Consider the following 14,780-nt stretch of genomic DNA (forward strand, 5'->3'; position numbering starts at 1 on the left):
TATTTATAATCACGAGAAACTGGAAACAATCCAAACACCCCTCGGTTGCGGAATGAATGAACACACTGTCATACAGCTGTATCACAGACTGCCACGCAATAGTAAGAAGCACAATCGAGTCATACCTGCAACGACTTGGATAATCTCAAGTGCTAAGTGAAGAAAGCCGGACACAAAAGGTCACTTATCGTGTGGTCCCATTTATAAGACATTCTGAAAAAGGCAAAGCTATGGTGATGAACAACAGATGGGTGGTTGCCAGTGGTTCAGGGAGAGGGGAGGGTTTGACTACAAAGGGGCAGCATGAGGGAATTCGGGGGGGAAATCAAACTGTTCAGGATCTTCACTGTGGATGGTGACGGTGGTTTCCGACTCTGCGTTTTCAAAACCCTTAGAACTATACACCAAAAAGAGTGACTCTAACTGTACATAAATTTTAAAATAATTTTTAGGGTCTCCTGGGTGGCTCAGTTGGTTAAGCATCTGCCTTCAGCTCAGGTCATGATCTCGGCGTCCTGGGATCGAGTTCAGCGGAGCCCACTTCTTCCTCTCCCTCTGCCTCCCTCTCCCTCTGCCTGATGCCCCCCTGCTTGTGCTCTGTGTTAAATAAATAAATAAAATATTTTTTAAAATAAAATAATTTTTAAATGTAAAAAAATTAGGTTGTATTTTCCTACTAAAACATAAAGACGAAAGAAAGAAAGAAAGAAAGAAAGAAAGAAAGAAAGAAAGAGAAAGAAAGAAAGAAAGAAAGAAAGAAAGAAAGAAAGAAAGAAAGAAAGAGGGAGGGAGAGAGAGAGAGAAGGAAGGAAGGAAAGAAGGAAGGAAGGAAGAAAAGAAGAAAGAAAGAAAGAAAGAGAGAAAGAAAGAAAGAAAGAAAGAAAGAAAGAAAGAAAGAAAGAAAGAAAGAAAGAAAGAAAGACTATCTGAAAAGTTGAGCCATATTGATTTAAGAACATCCAAAAGTGGGGGTCTAGGCCCTCCCAAGCATGAGCTGGGGAAAATGTCACACAATCACACCCAACTTTGCCTAGAGCCATTGATCCCCTTCATGGGGTGGGATAGCCTTAGAAGCAGACCCAAAGAAGGATTCCTGTACCAGTGATTTGTTAAGTAAGTGCTCCTACGAGAAGCTGGATGTGGGTGTGGAAGACAGGCAGGAGAAAAGGGCAGACAAGAGTGCAACTTCAGCCTTGGCCTGATCCCACCCAGAGCTGAGGAATGTAAGTTACAAAGAGAGGGCAAGCAGGAGCCAGAAGGTGTTATCTCTACCATGACCCGTTCAGCAGTTAGAAGGATAAAGAAGTCGACTGTTTGAAATCCATTTTCAGGGATTGATCTTTGGAAAAACCACCACCATAACAACCACAACGCAAAGCAAAAACTAAGTTATAAATGAACTGTTTGGCTGCACTGTATGTTACTTTTGCTTATTGTCATCGACAATTTGGACAGAAAGGTTACTCATATGTGTAAAAATGCATAAAAATTCTAAATGAAAACAAAAAAGTACGGGGACTGCTCACCGAAGCTTCTGGTGACCCCCAGGGTGGGCTCAGGGAATATGGGCAAGACACTGATCCAAATGAGACGCTGTGGTTCACACATTAAATCTCGTCCGTCCTCCTGTGAGATAGATACTATTTCTGTATTCCGTATTTCAACAAGTCTACAACGGTATCAATCAAAACACACATCATTATTTTGTTACCACCAAGAAAGAAAAAATGCTACTTCTTAAAAATACAGCGTACCATCAATTGTGAGATACAGCCCAATTCCAGAGATGTAAAATGTGAAAAACCGTGCATCTTAGAATCAATAAAATATGGCACATCCCCATTTTGCAGATGAGAACACCAGGCAGCAAGAGTTAATGCTTTGTCCAAAGTTACGTAGCTAATAATGAGCAGGGCCACGATTCAACCTGGGCCCATCTAACCCCAAAGCCTGAATCTTCTGAACCCCTGCAGGATAATCTGCTGAGTGTTACTGGACAGCTTGAACACTGGACTGTGAATGGTGCCCCCCAGGATTGCGCAGTGCTTATCCAGCTGTAATTAGTGGTCCTATACTTGTTCCACTGAGCCCAGCTGAGATGGGGGGGTTGGGACCTTCTCAGAAAGCTGGGGATATACCCCGAGCCAAAGTACTAGGGTGGGAACAAGCAAGGAGCACGGGGCTAGACATCAGCCTGACCTTGGCAGGGAATGTACACTGGGAAACTCAGAGAGATATGAGCCAACAGACGAGGTGGCCTTGAATAATAGGCCACCTGCAAAATGTTCTCAACCTCTCCTACTTCCTCCGGGGCCCAGTTTCTGGCATTGCCAGTTACCAAGTGCCCGATGACAAAACGAGCTCTTCAAGACTCGCCCTGCTCTAAAATCAAGACCTTGTCCACCACTGCTCCTGCTTCTGAGAGATCTTCTCGAGGTCTAGCAATGATCAGACATCCAACTCACTCACTGCTTACCTGGCTTTGAGGCTGAGTTGTCGATATTCCTGTCATGGTCCATCCTGGTGTATTTCTTCATCTTATTTTTTCCAATGCCACTGGGTGAGTTTTATCAAATGTAAGAAATAGATACTTGTCCAAATGCATGACCTTAGAATCCTTGGTCCCTGGTGAGGTTTTAGGACGTTCCCTGGAAATGATACTCTGTTTTACACATTAGGCATATCCTGGATATCCACAGGATTTGGGAAAGAAGCTGATGGAATTTATTTTTTATCTCTTCCTACACTCTATCATTCCAAAATATCCACATTAGAGGCTGCCTGGCTGGGCAGGTGTAAGCGGCAGGTATTTTGAGCATTACCCTGCCTGCCTGAACTTCCCACTGTGCAGAGGGTCTGTTCATCTGCAGCCAGGGCCTCGAGGACAGCGTAAGTATGGCTACATCTCTGGGCTCCGAGCGCCAGAGTGGAGAAGGTCCCAGCAAAGAGGCAGAGCACACTACCATGTAGCCAGCACTTTCCCATCACTCCTTTCCTGGGACCTCACGTTCTCCCCAGCCATGCTGGTGAGTGTATCATCCAGAAGAAGCAACAGAAACCCAGTCCACACTGGTTATAATGGTTCATTGCATGTGTCAGCTGGACTGGGCTAGGGGTGCCCAGATAGCTAGTAAAACACTATTTCTGGGTGTGTCTGCAAGGGTGTTTCCAGAAGAGATCAGCATGTGAATTGATGAACTGAGTAAAGCAGAAAGCCCTCCCTAATGTGGTGGGCATCACCCAATCTGTTTAGGGCCTGAATAGAACAAAAAGAAGGAGGAAGGGTGAATACCCCGTCTTTCTGCATGAGCTGAAATATCCATCTTCTGCCTTCCGACATTGGCCCTCCTGGTCCTCAGGCTTTTAGACTCACATTGGGACTTACATCAGCACCCCCCCCCCAAGTTCTCAGGCCTTTGGATTCAGACTGAATTATACACCAGCTTTCCTGGTTCATGGGACTTCCTGGCTTTCATAACCACACGTACCAGATCATATAATAAATCTCTTTTTTTTTGTTTTGTTTTAAGATTTTATGTATTTACTTGACAGAGCAAGAGAGCACAAGCAGGGGGAGAAGCAGAGGGAGACAGAGAGCAGGCTCCCTGCTGTGTAAGGAGCCCAATATGGGGCTAGATCCCAGGACCCTGGGATCACGACCTGAGCCAAAGGCAGACACTTAATCAACTGAACCACCCAGGCTCTTCTTATATTTATCTCTATATATCCTACTGGATCTGCTTCTCTGGAGAATCCTGACTAATACACCAGCTTAAGAGGAAGAGAGACCGATTGGCTCCTGCAATGCACAAATGAAGTTAACAACCCAGCCTCAGGCTGCGGAGGGATAGACCTGAACCACCCAATTCCTGGTACCTGGGACTGGAGGCCACCAGGATGCCCTGAATCCCACCCTGTCTCTGCTTCTCAATATGCTAGATTCCTTCTCTCTTACATCAAGTGCCACCATGGTTGCCAACATTCCTTCTCTTCTCACACAGGAGAGAGGAGCTGACTCACTCCGTTACAGATTAAAGGACTCTGGCCCAATTTGGATCAGAGCCCACCAGGAACCAGGCCTCTCAGCCTCGGCCAAGTGAACAGACTAAATAAAAACATGGGGCTCCTTTTAGATCCACAAGGCTAGACGAGAGAGGAAAGGGAATTCCTGGAAGAATGGGGGTGCAGATTCCAGAAGGAAGTAGAAATAATGCAAGCATGGAACCTCAGAATCCTTCTCAACACAGCACTCTATCTAGATCACCACTACCCCTGGGTCAGACTTATCACATGATATAAAACCATTAATCTAAACTTTAGACCCCAGATCAATAGAACACAGGGAGGGATCTTTGAGGTCCATCCTCCTTGGAATCCACCAAAATAACCACAACTTTATAAAGGACCTCGCAGACCAATAGCCAAATGATTTGTGACAAGGATTCCAGGATTTTACCAAGTCCCCAAAGTCTTCCTCCCAGCCCACAGAAATAGCTGGTACCCATCAGATGTCCTCTGTCGATAGCTAGTTAATGATCACTTAACACATTAGATGGCTGCCATCCTTCATGATGGCAGCTGGGCCCACCAAACCGTCTGAATATTTTTATTTTGCTCTGTTCCTAACTACGATTGGCACTGGGGAATTTGAATGTCTGCTCGAGGTGTCAAGACAGTTAAACAAACAAACAAACAAATCATGTCCGTTTGCTCACACACCCATCCTTGGCTCGGCCCTGGCAGAGCTGGAAGGCACTCTGTTCATTTTTCTTAAGAGGCGGCATACTTCTCCGAATGTCTTTGTTATTATTATTGATCTCCCCAGGTCTCCCTATGGCCAGAAATAAGGAATCCAATTTGATTACGGGTTGATTTGGCCTGCAAGGCAAGATGTGTCAATACAGCAGCTGAGAATCGTGCAGCCACCAACTTGGTTAGAGTTGATCCAGCACATTCAGAGGGAGAGCAAGACCGCCGGCACCCTTCAGGTGCCCCTTCCACCTGTCAGCCTCCTCCATCCCTTTCTGCTGACCCCCTAACTCAGATGGGAGTTTATATGTAACAAATGGAAGATACTGGCAAGGCTTACACGTTCCACAGCTCTGTATCTAAGCCTCCAGCCCCTCAACCTCTCTCAGAAGTGTGAAGAGGTGATTCATGCTGGCTTTGGAGTCAAACCAACTTGGGTTCAAGTCCTAGCTCTACAACATACAGTGCGGCCTTGGGCAAGTCATTGCTCTGAGCCTCAGCTCCCTCATCTGTAAAATGAATATATTACATTGACATCCCTTTGGATTGCGATGGCAGAAAACCCCCCTCGTCTTTTGCTTTCAAACCTTCACCCTCTCAATTCAGCCTTAGCAAGCCTCTTGTAGGTCCCTCCAAAGTGCCACCCACATCTCTTGCCAAAGGCCTTCCAGCCCAACGTATTCTCATGGCTGAACTCTCTTTTCTTTATTTTTCACCTTCAGGTCTCAGCATAGGAGTCATTTCCTCCGGGAAGCTTTCTCTCGCCCTCCTCCCCTTCCCCCAGCTGTCAAGGGCCCTGGCTCTGGTCCCCACCATCCCTCATGGCTCCACCCAGCAATCATCTGCCTCCCCATTAGCCCGGGACACCCTGTGTCCTGTGTCTCTGCCTCCTCAGTACCAGGCCCAAAGCAGGCACCCAATGGATGAATCAAGCCTGTGACAATGAGTCACTGTCCTGGTTACTATTGCTGTGCAACAAATTACCCCAAAACTTATTGGCACACAACCCTTTCTTGGGCTCACAGATTCTGCGGGTCAGGAATTCAGACAGGGCATGGAGGCCACGGCTTTTCTTCACCCCGTGATGTCTGTGGCCCCTGCCGGCAAGATGGGAGGCTGAGAACTGGAGGGGTCACCAGACACACCTCTGGAGGTTAGGTTAGTTACTGGATGAACCTTTAGCTGAAACCTTCAACTGGACCACTTTCAAGTGGCCTGTCCCCATGGCCTGGGCTTCCTTGCGGCCCAGTGGTCTTGGGGTAATGAGCTGCCATTCAGGATGCCAATGCAAGCACTCTGGGGGACAAGGTGGAAGATGCTGTGTTGCCTCTTAAGGCACAGCCTCAGAGGCCGTCCAGAGTTGTTCCCATTGCCTTCGGGGAAGGTAAGAATACGTCTTAAAACTGTTCCGTTTTCTTCCAGCTTCCACTTAGGATGTAGAAAACTGGAAAGAGTATCACTTCCACTTGTGCCACAAGAAAAACCCAGGTAACTGAGATTTTATGACTTTTCTTGTACCTATCAGAGAGCTGAGATCACACAGGGCAACCAACTGGCCCGAAATCTAAAGAGACACAGGCCTTGGGGCCCCTGGATGGTTAAGCGTCCAACTCCTGGTTTCAGTTGTGGTCATGATCTCAGGGTTGTGAGATCCAGCCCTAGCTGGGGCTCTGTGCTCGGCATGGAGTCTGTTTGAGATTCTTTCTCCTTCGCCCTCCGCTCCTCCCCCTTGCTCTTGTTCTCTCTCTCTCTCTCTCTCAAAGCAATAAATAAATAAAAATCCAAAGGGACACAGGCTTCTCCAAGGAAGATGGGACATGAGCCCTTGTTTACTCAGGGCCGATACCAATAAACTGGTTAGAATTCAAATTTTTCAAAAGCTGCAAGGCTGAGTGTGGGCTGGTATGGGGGTGTGGATCTGCTGAGAGCAGCCGACTAACAGGAGATTTGTACCTCCAACAGGCTCTTTGCAGACTGCATTGGGCGCTGTGAGGGAGACTGGGGATGAGAGAGAAAGCCCACCTTGGGGTGCATGCCTAGCGGAGGGAACAGAGGTCACTGCTGGAAGAAAGGCCACAGACACGGGAAGGGACAGCAAGCCCCATGGCCCTCCGTGCCCATTGCAACTGGGGGAAAAGCACAGAAAAATCCCTATACCAGTGAGAGAGGGCTCGATCACTAAGTCCCCCGGTCTCAGAGTGTCTGCCTAAGATGAAAACAGAACCTTAACAACAGAGAGCAGCTCCACACCTTCTACCCCCAGACTAGCAAATACCCAGTAATAGGTAACAGCTGTTTACTGCTGGAGGAGGGCAGAAGCACACAGGAGGGTCATAGGCAAACTCTAAAGCTGGGGATGAAACAGGATCGTTGGGGAAAAAGCACCCCCAGCAACCCAGCTCCCACCCTGAACACAAAGCTGTGCTAGAGGAATTTAAAGAGTGTAATGCACTGAAGGGAATCCTTGGAACAACAAAACCCAAACCCAGCTCAACTCCTGTCCATATTGATCCAACCCCATGCTCAAGACCTGGCAAAGGAAAAGGCATGACCATTACAGGCATAAATACAATTTACTTCAATCTCTACTGTCCTACACAAGACATCCAGCTTGCAACAAAAATTAGAAGACACACAAGAAGCAAGAGAAAATAACATAGTATCAAGAGACAAATTATAGTGGACTTCTCATCAGAAACTATGCAAAGCAGGGGCCTGCATCTGGCTCTTGATTTTGGCTGGGGTCATGACGTCAGGGTCGTGAGATCAAGCCCAGTACGGAGCCCCACGTGGGCCCCATGTCAGGCCCGGTGCTCAGCACAGAGCCCTCTTGAGATTCTCTCCATCCCTCTCCCTCTGCCCCTTCCTTGCTCACATGCTCATCCACTAGCTCTCTCTCTCTAAATAAAATCTTAAAAAAAAAAAAAAAAAAAAGACTATGCAAAGCAGAAGATACCTTTAAAGTGCTGAAAGAGGTGGCACCTGGGTGGCTCAGTCTGTTAAGCATCTGACTCTTGGTTTCGGCTCAGGTCATGATTCAGGATCCTGGGATCAAGCCCTGCATGGGGCTCCGCACTCAGGGCAGACTCTGCTTGTCCTCTCCCTCTTCCTCCACCTGCTCTCTTGCACGTGCTCTTTCTCCGTCTCCTAAATAAATAAAATCTTTAAAAATAAATAAATAAAGTGCTGAAAGAGGCTTCCACCTTTAAAGTTTGGAATGGAGTGACATCTTTAAAGTGCCAAAAGCAAACAAACAAACCCACAAAACATCCCTGTCAATCCAAAGTTCTACGCCCAGAGGAAATTTCTTTCAAAAGTAAGAAATAAAGATAAGACCTCTTCAGTTAACCAACATCAGAGAATTAATTACCAGCAGACCTTCACGATAAGATGTGTTAAAGGAAGTTCTTCAGGAAGAAGAAATATGATACCAGAAAGAAACGTGTGTCTATGCAAAGAAATGAGAAGTGCTGGAAATGGCATAAATGAGGGCAAATATAAAATTGATTGTTTTAAGTACAGCATGGGGAATATAGTCAATAAGACTGTACTAAGTTTGAATGGTGACAGATGGTAACTACACTTACTGCGACGAGCATTTTGTAATAGACGTAATTTGTTGAATCACCATATTGTACAGCTGAAACGAATATGTCAACTGTACTTCAATTAAAAATAGAAATAAGACAATAAATAAAATTTGTTTCAAATTTGTAATTACTCAAAGATATTTGACTGTCTAAAGCAAAACAGTAGAAATACATTGTGTGTTTGTAGTACTTGTAAAAATAAAATGCATGATAGAATACCACAAAGGATGGCAGGGAAGAGTTCAGAGCACATCGCTCTCAGGCCCTGACACATGTAAATAAGTATAATATTAATAGAGGGTAGACTGACAAATTAAAGATGCATAAGGTAAGCCCCCAAACAGCCACTAAAGCCACCGCGGTTACCCTACCAGCAGGTATTTATTCCATATCTACCACGTGCTGGATTCCAGGCCAGTGCTGTGGGTATAGGACACTCATGGAGCTCACAGGTGGACAATGGGTCTGTGGTGACAAGCACCTGGCACAGAAATAGCACAGAGGAGATGTCAAGGAATGTGGATTTCTCAGAAGTTTGTCCCACATTCTTAGCTCTTCATCTGGTTTGGGGTCTTCAGGTTATTGAGGATGGACAGAAGGACAGATGTCACAGGTTGTTAAATGTGACTTTTCCCTGTTGCTTCAGAATTAGCAATGGGACCCAGGACAGAAGACAAATAGGTACCAAACTCCTTTCTCAAGATAGTCACCAAGATAGAGAAGGGGACACCTTGGGACCTACTAAGGGGCAGCCAGACAGGCTCTTTTGCTCCCCAAGTGTCCTTCTCTGAATATACAGGTAATGAGGAAGTGCTCTTTGGAGTTGGGTGTTCTGTCTAAGGAGGAGGGGGCAGATGGTATTACGGCCTTCCCTCCCCTGGAGAGGGAGGGGACGCCCATTCCCCCAGGTCAAGCCAAATGAAGGGGACTCCAAGAGAAATCTCAGAAGTTGGGGGGTGTCATTTAGAAGGAGAGACCAGCACCTCATTCTTATTAGATGTCTGCTTAGGCTCACCCATTCCTGGTGACTCTCTTAGTGGGGAAGGACTGGGGAGGGGTGACCAAGCAGAGAGAGGAGACACGTGGAGAAACCTGCACCCCAGCATCTGAGCAACAAGGTTGTGGGAGGTTTCTGGCCCTAGAGGATGTACCTAGAAGATGCTTACATTTACATAAAGAAACTCTGTAAGGAGACACAAGGAACTAAGAAATCTGGTGGGTGATGAGACGTGGACAGTTGAGAGAAATGTGGAAGTGAGACTTTTTCAGTGTGACTAGTTTGATTTTTGAGACCAGTGATCATGTGACTCTGGAGTGTTTTTCCCAGCACCACCTAGCAATTCTCCAATCTTAGTGGACACTGACTGGGTGTCTGACAATTTAGCTCAACTCCGTCACCACCTGCCTGGAGATAGCATCAAATCCCACGGGTTAAGGGCTCAGTCCCACAAGACTGCCCCCACTTTAGCTATAATAGGAAGTTCTCACAACTCCCTCCCTGGGTTCAATGAATTTGCCAGAGCAGCTCAGAGAAACATTTGCTCACATTTACCAGTTTATTGTGAAGGATATTATGAAGGATAGAGATGAAGAACCAGGTGAAGAAATACAAGGAGCGAGGTCCAGAAGGGTCCTGAGTGCAGAGCTTCTGTCCCCACAGAAGTGGGATGTGTCCCCTTTCTGATGGATACAGTCACCAGCTTGGAAGTTCATCAAATCAAGTGGTTCAAGAATTTTCATAGAGCTTAACTTCCAGCCCCAATCCCTTCCCAGAGGTCGATGGGTGGAGCTGAAAGTTCTAACCCTCTAATCACTTGGTCTTTCTGGTGACCAGCTCCATCCTGCAGAACTTTCTAAAAAGTGACCTAATAAATATAATAAGGTGTGGCTGAAAGGGTTTTGAATAATAGAAGAAACCTTTATCACTCTTATCATTTCAGAAATTCCAAGAGTTTTAGGAGCTCTGTGCCAGCAATGGGATGAGGACCAAATATATATTTCTTATTATAAGTCATAATATCACAATAATCAATTCTAAAAAATTAACTAGCAGGGGTGCCTGGGTGGCTCAGCCAGTTAAGCATCTGCCTTCGGATCAGGTCATGATCCTGGGACCTGGGATGGAGCCCCATGTGGAGCTCCCTGCTCAGCAGGGAGCCTGTGTCTCCCTCTCCTCCCTGCTGGTGCTCTATCTCTGTCTCTCTCTTTCAAATAAATAAATAAAATCTTTTAATAAAAAAAGAGAAAGAATAAGAAAAAAAAACCAAAAAATTAAATAGCGAACACAGCAAGAGTACAGAGGGTGAGGAATGGGAGCTAAAGTCGGCAAGGCTGAGTATGCTATTTATTTTGCGGTTAATAGGGAGCCATAGAAGGAGCCATATAAAAGCAGGGGATAGAGACATGTGTGGCATGACCAGACATGTAAGAGGCCAGCATGGAGGGTGGTTTACAGGGGGCAAGGCCAGAGCTAGGAGAGCAGCATCAAGGAGGCAGGTGTGATCATCCAGGCAAAGTACACGGCCACTGAGCCAGGGCTGAGATCTAGGGTGGGTGGGGAGAGTTGGTGGGGTGGAGGGGCAGTCAGAGAGGGATATGTTGAAGAGGAAGAGCGGTAGGAAAACCAGAAAGCAGAGCTAAGGAGGCCTCCACTGTGGGGCAGGGAGCCAGCTCCTTTCCCTTCAGAAGAGATGTGGGTGTGTGGATGTCAAACTCTGAGCTCCACCCAAGCCATGCTGGCCCCTGATAAACCCCACTCCCTCTTCAGGGGCCACCCTAATTGCTGAAAGAAGTGACTGAGGCTGCCCTCTTGCTATGGCTGACAAATGCCTGTCTGAACAAGAGCTGGGGGAGGACGGATGGGGTTCTATTCGGCTTCCCTGCACCCAGTTCCCCAGCCCTGCTGCTCCTGAAAGCTTTGGGAACCAAAAAAACTCGGTGTTTAATGAGGCCACCCAGTCATTCATCATGCAAGGTCAGTGCACTGAGACACTGAGATGGAGGGAAAGTCCAGCAGCTGAGATCCGGGCCAGGGTCCCTGAGTCAGAGCAGGGAGAGGGTGATGGGGCTCAGCAGGAAGATCATGGGTTCAGTGCAGTCAAATCTGTAAATCACCACAGCTCTCTGAGCTACGACTTCTCCCCCTAAATGAGGATAACATTCTGTGTGGCAGATGTTACAAGTTACTAGCTCCAGACCGACTTGCTCTACTACCTTACTAAGAGAACCACAATTATTGCATGGTGGGAAGGAAAGGGACCATCAAAAAACCCACTCTGCCAGCTTCTCTTTGCAGCCTGTGGCTGCCATGTGACAGAAGCTATGAGGGTATTTCAAAGATGAGATGCCTGCAAGTACAACAAGGAGGGTGAACACCATACTCTGAGGGTGATGGAGTGGGAACATCAAAGGTGCCTGAGCCTCCGGCAGCTTCATGGAGCCACCACACCAGCTTGCGGCTGCCATATCCAGACTTCTGGTTGGAAAGATCTGGGGTTTTAATGCTTCTGTGAGCACAGAAGATGAGGTTCTAGACTCTGTGAGAGGCTGGGAGCTAGAGCCAGGATGCCTACATAAAGCAGAAGTTGGAAATGAGCTATTTCTTCTTTGAATGGGAACTGGATAAAAACTGCCCAATAATCCTGGATGGCAGTGTAGAAGTGAGTTTCCTATTCTGGGCCATGGAAGGAAAGAAGTCATCCAAGATAAACTGAAATTAAAGTAAACCCAATAGATGCGTTTGACAGAGGTCTGGACATAGCTGTTGCCTAGAAGATCTAGATATTCCGAGTCTGTCGCCTGGAATATTACATGCACAGAGACAAAGATGTGAATTATAAAACAGACGTTAAGATGGAGGATGAAATGAGACGATCCATCATACATCTAATAGGAATTCCAGTAAAAGACAATAAAGGAAGCATGGGAAAAGCAATGTATGAAAATCAAAGAATTTTCCAGAATTGAAGAAAGATCTGAGTCCTCATAGAGTTCAGAGTGGGATAAATAAAAACAAATCCACACTTTTGCAGTGAACAACAATAAGAATAAAAACAAAGTCTTTAAAGCTGCTGGGGGTGGGGGGAGTTCCCTTCAAAAAAACAATTAGACAATTAAACAAGCAGACTTCTGATTGGCAATAATAGGAGCCAGAAAAAGGTGGAATAGTATCTCTAAACACAGTGAAAAAATACTTGTCAGCCTGGAATTGTTTACTTAACTAAACTGTCATGACAGAGTGAGACCAAAGTAAAGATCCTTCCAGACATCAAGATTAATAGGGCTCAGGGGTGCCTGGCTGGCTCAGTTGGAAGAATGTATGACTCTTGATCTCGGGGTCATGGGTATGAGCACCACGTTGCATGTAGAGATCACTAGAAAAATAAATAAACTTATAAAAAAAGATTCATAGAGTTTACCACTCATAGGCTGTCACTGAAAGAAGTATTAAAGAGTGCACATCAACAAGAAGGAAAATAAACTCACGAGGGAGAAATGGAATGCAAGGTACAGTGGTCATCAAAGCTTTTGGCAAAACATGATGGAAAAATCTTTAAAAGTTTTTATGGTAAAAAAATAATACTAAGTAGGCATCTGGCTGGCTCAGTCAGAAGAGCATCCAACTCCTGATCTTGGGGTCTTGAGATCAAGCCCCATGTTGGGTGTAGAGATTACTTAAAAAAATACTAAAAAAGTCCAGTTTTATAAATAACATGGAACTAAAATCCTAAACCACAATTATAAAGTTGCTGGGAAGAGGGCTTCAGAAGGAAGGCAATGCATTCTGAGATTTTCTTTTTAACAACTTCAGATCATGTTAGCATCCATGCAGTTAAATACCAGTAGGAACTTCAAATGTAGCTTCTATGATGTTTAGATTGATCAAAATTAAAGATGGCCACAAATCCTTTGTCACTCGTCCCATCACACCCCTTGGATCTGTTTTGTCCTTATGATTTGTTTTGTCTGAAAGAAAGAAGTGATGCTATGTAATATCGAAGGCTGGGCCTTAAGATACCTACAGCTTATGACTTTTTGAAATCCAGCCACCATGCTGTGCAAAAGTTCAAGCAGCCATGGGGAAAGGCTAAAGAGGAGAACCAAGGTCCCCAACCAACAGCCCCAACTAAGCTCCCAGCTAGCGGCCAGCACAAATTGCCAGTTGTGTTAAGGTGGCTTTTTTTAGCCCCTTTAGCTCTCTCAATGCCCCAGTCACATGAAGCAGAATTGATTTTTTTTTTAATTTTGTTTTAAGCCATTCTGGTGGAATGTTTTGTCATGCTACAAAAGATACCTGAAACAGAATAAAAATAATATTTATACCTTCCAAACAAATAAATGAAATTAGCTAAAGAAAACCTGATCAGTCCAGTAGTGTCTGGCTAGCTCAGTTGATCTCATGGTTGTGAGTTCGAGCCCCACTTGGGGTGTAGAGATTCCTAAAAAAAAAAAAAAAAAATAGACAACTTAAAAAGAAAGAAAACTTGGGGTGCCTGGGTGGCTCAGTTGTTAAGCATCTACCTTCGGCTGAGGGCATGATCCCAGGGTCCTGGGATCTAGCCCCACATCAGGCTCCTCCACTGGAAGCCTGCTTCTTCCTCTCCCACTCCCCCTGCTTGTGTTCCCTCTCTCGCTGGCTGTCTCTCTGTCAAATAAATAAATAAAATCTTTTAAAAAGAAAAAAAAAGAAAGAAAGAAAACTTGATCAATCTGAAAGGAAGCTCTAAAGAAGAAAAATTAAGAAGCAAAGAAGAAAGAAGCTTCTCACAGCCCCATGTTACCTCTCATAAATGGCCTTTCTGGAAAAGCAATGAGCCTTTGGGTTTTACTCTGATTAGAGCTGGACCTTGACCCTCCTGGTTTTCAGAGAGGCAAGACCTGGTCATGGAGATGGCATGTGAGGAGTGACAATGTTTGTGTCCTTTCTTTGCTACTTCCTGGGCTCCCAGCTGCTGGCCATAGCTCTGAGTGAGCCACCAAAACCCTTTGGTCTAATTAAAAAATAAAATCAAAGAAAGAAAGGAAACTTTTTATTATACTTTTCTAATGGTGGAAAATAGTTTCAGGCATTAAAAAAAAAAAAGAAAGCATTCAGCTGGCTACTTCCCAGGCGTCAAAAATTAACAGCCACTACATTTTATTCTGAGGAATTAATGGAAAATTTTACATGGTGGCATAAAATATAGGGGACAAGATGAAGGACACAATCTTCATTGAAGAGCTCACTCCCTCAATTGCAGCAGAGATACTGGCTTGGCCACCTGCTCTGAGCAGGAATTGTAGGCTCACAGAAAACCAAGTGGGTTATGCGGGGCTTGAAGGGGCAGATGGGGGACATCAGTTACTTACTAGCTTCATGGCCTTAGCAAAGTGACCTCTCATATCCCTAGTCTCCACCTCTGTAAAATGGAAACAATAGAGCACCCCTCCCAACTTGTCCCA

General features: G+C 45.5%; 1 long non-coding RNA gene across 1 annotated transcript in view; it reads right to left on the reverse strand.

Annotated features, from left to right (window-relative positions):
• The window catches only part of LOC123798272 (uncharacterized), a 39,786-nt gene that overhangs the window by 9,484 nt on the left and 15,522 nt on the right, over window positions 1-14,780 (reverse strand). The window contains exons 7-9 of the long non-coding RNA XR_015720923.1: window positions 7,706-13,777; window positions 2,477-2,648; window positions 1,527-1,626 (exon numbers count right to left, since the gene is read on the reverse strand). This is a non-coding gene — a long non-coding RNA (uncharacterized LOC123798272). The remainder of the gene's footprint in view (window positions 1-1,526; window positions 1,627-2,476; window positions 2,649-7,705; window positions 13,778-14,780) is intronic.

Source organism: Ursus americanus, chromosome 22, assembly GCF_024610735.1.
Source record: "Ursus americanus isolate L20-20 chromosome 22, mUrsAme1.1.p, whole genome shotgun sequence".
In the NCBI taxonomy this organism is placed as follows: domain Eukaryota; kingdom Metazoa; phylum Chordata; class Mammalia; order Carnivora; family Ursidae; genus Ursus; species Ursus americanus.